Source organism: Nicotiana attenuata, chromosome 5 (assembly GCF_001879085.1).
Source record: "Nicotiana attenuata strain UT chromosome 5, NIATTr2, whole genome shotgun sequence".
Lineage (NCBI taxonomy): Eukaryota > Viridiplantae > Streptophyta > Magnoliopsida > Solanales > Solanaceae > Nicotiana > Nicotiana attenuata.
The window spans coordinates 50,660,439-50,665,653 of record NC_031993.1 but is presented as its reverse complement, the minus strand read 5'-3'; positions in this window follow the sequence as shown (position 1 = coordinate 50,665,653).

Here is a 5,215-nt window from a genome sequence, read left to right as displayed (position 1 = left end):
TAGAGAGTTAGGAACATACTTAGGCATGCTTTGAATATCATGTTACATGAATGAATAACATAGACCTTTTTAGTTACTAAGAGTAGAATCATTTATGAAATAATATTACGTTTACGTATCATTACTTGAATCATGCCAAACGGAACAAAGGGATAGCCTTAAAATACCTTAGCTAGTTCTATGGATAATCCCTCTAATAGACGACAATTGCGACAAAACACGTGATGGCAAGATCAAAGTAGAGAAAAATTCGTATCATATTTTTTAGAAATTTTGCACCGTACTCACTTAAAATTGCAAAATCTCACGGTACTAAGATACTAAGAATTATCGTTTGAATTTTGTTTCAAAAGGATCAAGTTATTACCACATGAATCCTCATATGAATTGGCTAAATCCTTCCTTTCCTCCTATTGTAGAGATATCCATCTCCTTAAGTGATTTAGAGACATTTTAGTTATAGGGCTGGACCCCACTTTGCAAAGTGACTAAGCCACTTACTCACCAATTTTTGCCACCTTGTAGTGTGGTTTAAGAGTCACTAATTTGGAATGGTGGGCTTCCACGTTAGAGCCTATTAGGCCTTATCAAAAATCTTAATTTATTATTCACTAATTCCTTAATTAACTAATTAACTAATAATACACCAGTTACCCACATAATGAAGAATTATCTTAAATTACTTAAAATACTACTCACTTTTAACACACTTTATGTACCCTTCAATCATGGTTATGGGGTACCTTGTATGGCACTAGTCCATAAATACCAGGTATATAGCTCGGATCATATTCTATCCCAAATTGACAAACTTCGATGAAACTCACTGCAATTCTCTTATCCTCCCACCTTCACGAATTTACTTATTGCCTGTTATAAATAGCATAAATGCTTATAACCTCAAGATAATCTCATTTTTGAGTTCACTTCGATTAACTGATGACGAAACGTTAACGTACGGAAATGCGAAATGTACCACTTCTGCAACTTGTTTTGTTAATTCAACAAATTTGATAATAGTAAGATATATGTTGAAATTATGAGCCTGTGGATATTGCCGGATGGATTATGATATGGGCACGAGGTGCGGGAAAATATGACGATTTGTTATTGGCACGTGAATTGTCTGTGCAGTTATGATATGAAATATGGGCACGAGGTGTTGTGGTTATATAATGAAAATGATATTGGCACGTGAAATGTCCGTGCAGTTGTGATATGAAATGTGGGCACGAGGTGCCGAGAGTAAATGATGATGATATTAGCACGTCAGTTGTCCGTGCGATTGTGATAGAGATATTGACATGAGGTGCCATGGAAATATGAAAGTGGGCTGAGACCCGTATTTTATGATTATGAAATGAGGTGTCAGAGGGTGACTTTTATTTGAAAGAATTCCATTCAAAATATTATTTTAAAAGATTATATTCGAAACATATTTATTTGAAAGAATTATATTTGAAAGATATTTATTTGAAGGAAGTATATTCGATATATATTTATTGGAAAGGATTATATCCTACAAATTATTATTTGAAAAACTTATCGATGAAAGATTTGAATTTGAAGGACTTGATTAATTGGTTGCACTTGTATTCATTAATTGTTGAGCAATGTTAATGGTGTTCTTGTTGCCCTGCCGTTTATATCACTGGTTTATTATTGTTGATATCATTACTATTTGTTTCCTATTGTTTTTGTATGTTATCTTGCATAAGTTATTTGACTAGTGAGTGTCTTGACTAGGATAGGCTTCAACATGAGTAGTTTATCCTCACTATGTGTATTGGAGTCGAATAATTTCTTGCCTTCTTAGGGTTTACTTGATTTATTATGCTTATGTTAGCCTTTGAATTTCGTATTTTTTCTGTTATGAATTCATATCCATGCCTTGCTTTAGATTTTTGTATTGAGACCTTCTTGTGAAGGCTAATATCTGCCCAAAATTTGTTCGAATATGCCAAGTCTCTCATGCTTGAAACTAAGTGAATACCTGCCAACTATTCTATCACACCCATTGAACCATGTTCACCAGTGTGTTCTCTTTAAAATTTCATAATAGGGAACTTCTATTTGACTACAAGACCAGTTTTGACCATGTCTTCCTTAGATTTTCATGCTAAGTCATTCATGTATGAATTGCTACTTGCTAGTTTCCTTAGAATTAGTCTATGATCATGCCTACCCCAGACTTTCATGCTTAGTTCTTTTCCTGTAAAACACTCTTGTGTGTTACTCCTTGTGATTAAATCCTGATTATTCTGGAGTATCTACCCTTGTGATATTGTCAGTATTAGAAATTCTTGCTAGTTGTAGCATTAAGAACAAGATAGGAATATGCTTCAGCCTAGAATTTGTAGTTGTCTAGTTGGTTTGGGTTGGCACATGCTGTCACTTGTGTCTTTGTGTTACTGTATTGGGTGATACCCTTTTTTGCTTGAGCCCGACCGGGTTGGGTCCGGTCCGGGGCAAGTCGGGGCCATCGAACCCGACCTGGATGCAAGGTAGAACGACGGCCACGTCTACAACCGAGGTCGAGTCATTTCGAGACCGTTGCAGAGCTCGATATGAGTCACCACCGGATGGAGAAACACACAAGGTCGGAAGCTGGACTCGTAACGGATAACCAAGCGTCGCCGGATATCTCGCCCAAACGTGATTTTCTCAACCACTTCAGGCCATTAAGGCATAATTACAGGGATCCACGATGTAATTAATTTACCTACCTTATTTTTACCCTTAATCAGAATGTATAAAAGGGGAGAAGACCCCATAAAGAGAAAACCGGGAAAAAACCATTACACTACAGTACCATCTCTCTAAATTCTTGTACACTATCAAGCACAATTGTTCTAAGCAATATTATATTCTGCGATTATTTACTTTAACAGCAATTGTTGAGTCTTTATCTTTATTTTCCTCAACCTAAACCTTTTGTATCTTTTAGTTCACGGATCCTTAAAACCCCATATAAATTCAATTGTTATCCGGATTGCAGGGTAAACAGTTTGGCGCCCACCGTGGGGCTAAGGATATTAGTGAGCTCTTTGATACTCTTTCTTGACACATCACAATACACTGGTTCTTTGCAAAAGAGTCCATCTCACATTCAAATTACCAACTCATAGAATGGCACAATCAATCAACAACGAACTTGAACAGCAGACAGGAAACAATGGAATGCCCGGGCTCGAAAACCCGATAGATGCCGGTTCCCGGATGGCGCTCAACACTGATCAGGCCTCCGGATCATCGCATAGCGTCCGGGGAGAGGACGATTCGAGGGCCCAGGCAGTCGGCGAAGAGACTATCAACCTTAAAATGATTTTGACATGCTGCAAGCCCAGCAATCGGCTATAGCTCAGCTCCAGAGCCGGGTCCAGGAGCCTGTCAGGTCCGAGGAGGCTCCCTGTGCAGCTGCAATCATCAATCCGACCCCAGTACAGCCGGAACGGGGTGGGCCGGATGCTGATTCTGCGGTTCTTAGGAGGCTAGAAGAACTGACCGAACGAATCGAAAAGGGGGAGGAAAAGATCGAGGCCAACAATAAAAAAGTAGAAACATACAACTCCAGGGTCGACCAAATACCAGGTGCACCTCCGGTCCTGAAGGGCCTTGACGCTAAAAAGTTTGTACAAAAACCGTTCCCATCCAGTGCCGCCCCAAAACCTATCCCTAAGAAATTTAGAATGCCCGATATCCCGAAGTATAATGGGACCTCGGACCCAAACGAGCATGTGACAGCATACACATGCGCGATTAAGGGAAACGATCTCGAAGATGATGAAATCGAGTCAGTTTTGTTGAAAAAGTTTGGAGAAACCTTGTCCAAGGGGGCAATGACGTGGTATCATAACTTACCGCCAAATTCCATCGATTCGTTTGCCATGTTAGCCGATGCCTTCGTGAAAGCTCACGCCGGGGCGATCAGGGTAGAAACAAGGAAATCCGACCTATTCAAGGTCCGACAGCGCATAAACGAGACACTCCAGGAATTTGTGTCTCGATTTCAAATGGAGAGGATGGATCTTCCCCCAGTCACGGATGACTGGGCAGTACAAGCCTTCACTCAAGGATTGAACGCCAACAGCTCAGCCGCATCCAGGCAATTAAAGCAAAGTCTGATCGAGTTTCCAGCAGTTACGTGGGCAGACATCCATAACCGGTACCAATCGAAGATAAGGGTAGAGGACGACCACAGCGGAGCAAGTTCGGATTCACCATCCACACATAGGAATTTCGATCGACCTCGTAGGGAAAACTACAAAGATTCAAGACCGAACAAGGAAAGATATCGGCCGTATCAGGATGATAGGAGGCCTAAATTTACGAGGAACGACCGCGGCTATGAGAGGAACAGAAGACCGTTACCGAAGGCCAACCTCGGGAAAGCCGTCGATAGACAGGAAGCACCCCGATTGGCTGAATATAATTTCAGTGTCGATTCGGCTACCCTGGTGTCGGCGATCGGACGTATCAAAGAAGCCCGATGGCCCAAACCCGTACAGTCCGATCCATCGAGGAGGGATCCCAAGTTAATATGTAAGTACCACAACACACATGGCCACAGAACCGAAGATTGCAGGCAACTGCGGGAGGAAGTTGCCCGGTTGCTCGATGAAGGTTACCTTCGAGAATTTCTCAGTGATCGGGCCAAAAATCATTACGAAAATCGAGATCGACCAGCCGATAGGAAGGAACCCCGGCACACCATAAACATGATAATTGGAGGGGAAGACGCACCTCAAGTACCAATACTGAAACGTACTAAGATATCGATCACAAGGGAGAAGCGGATCAGGGATTATGCACCAGAGGGAACACTATGTTTTAGCAACGAGGAAATCGATGGACCAGCACAACCCCATAACGACGCTTTGGTAATATCCATGATGGTCCGAGACACTAAAGTCAAGCGTGTCTTGGTCGATCCCGGAAGCTCGGCTAACATAATTCGGTCGTGGGTCGTCGAACAGTTGGGACTGACAGGGCAGATAATTTCTGAGGTAAGAGTATTGAATGGATTTAATATGGCTACGGAGACAACACGAGGGGAAATAACGTCTGATGATCGACGTGGGCGGAGTTACAAAAGCGACCAAGTTCTGTGTTATCAAGGGCGATATGAGGTACAACGCCCTGCTCGGAAGACCTTGGATACACGACATCGGGGCCGTACCGTCCACGCTGCACCAAATGCTGAAATTCCCATCTG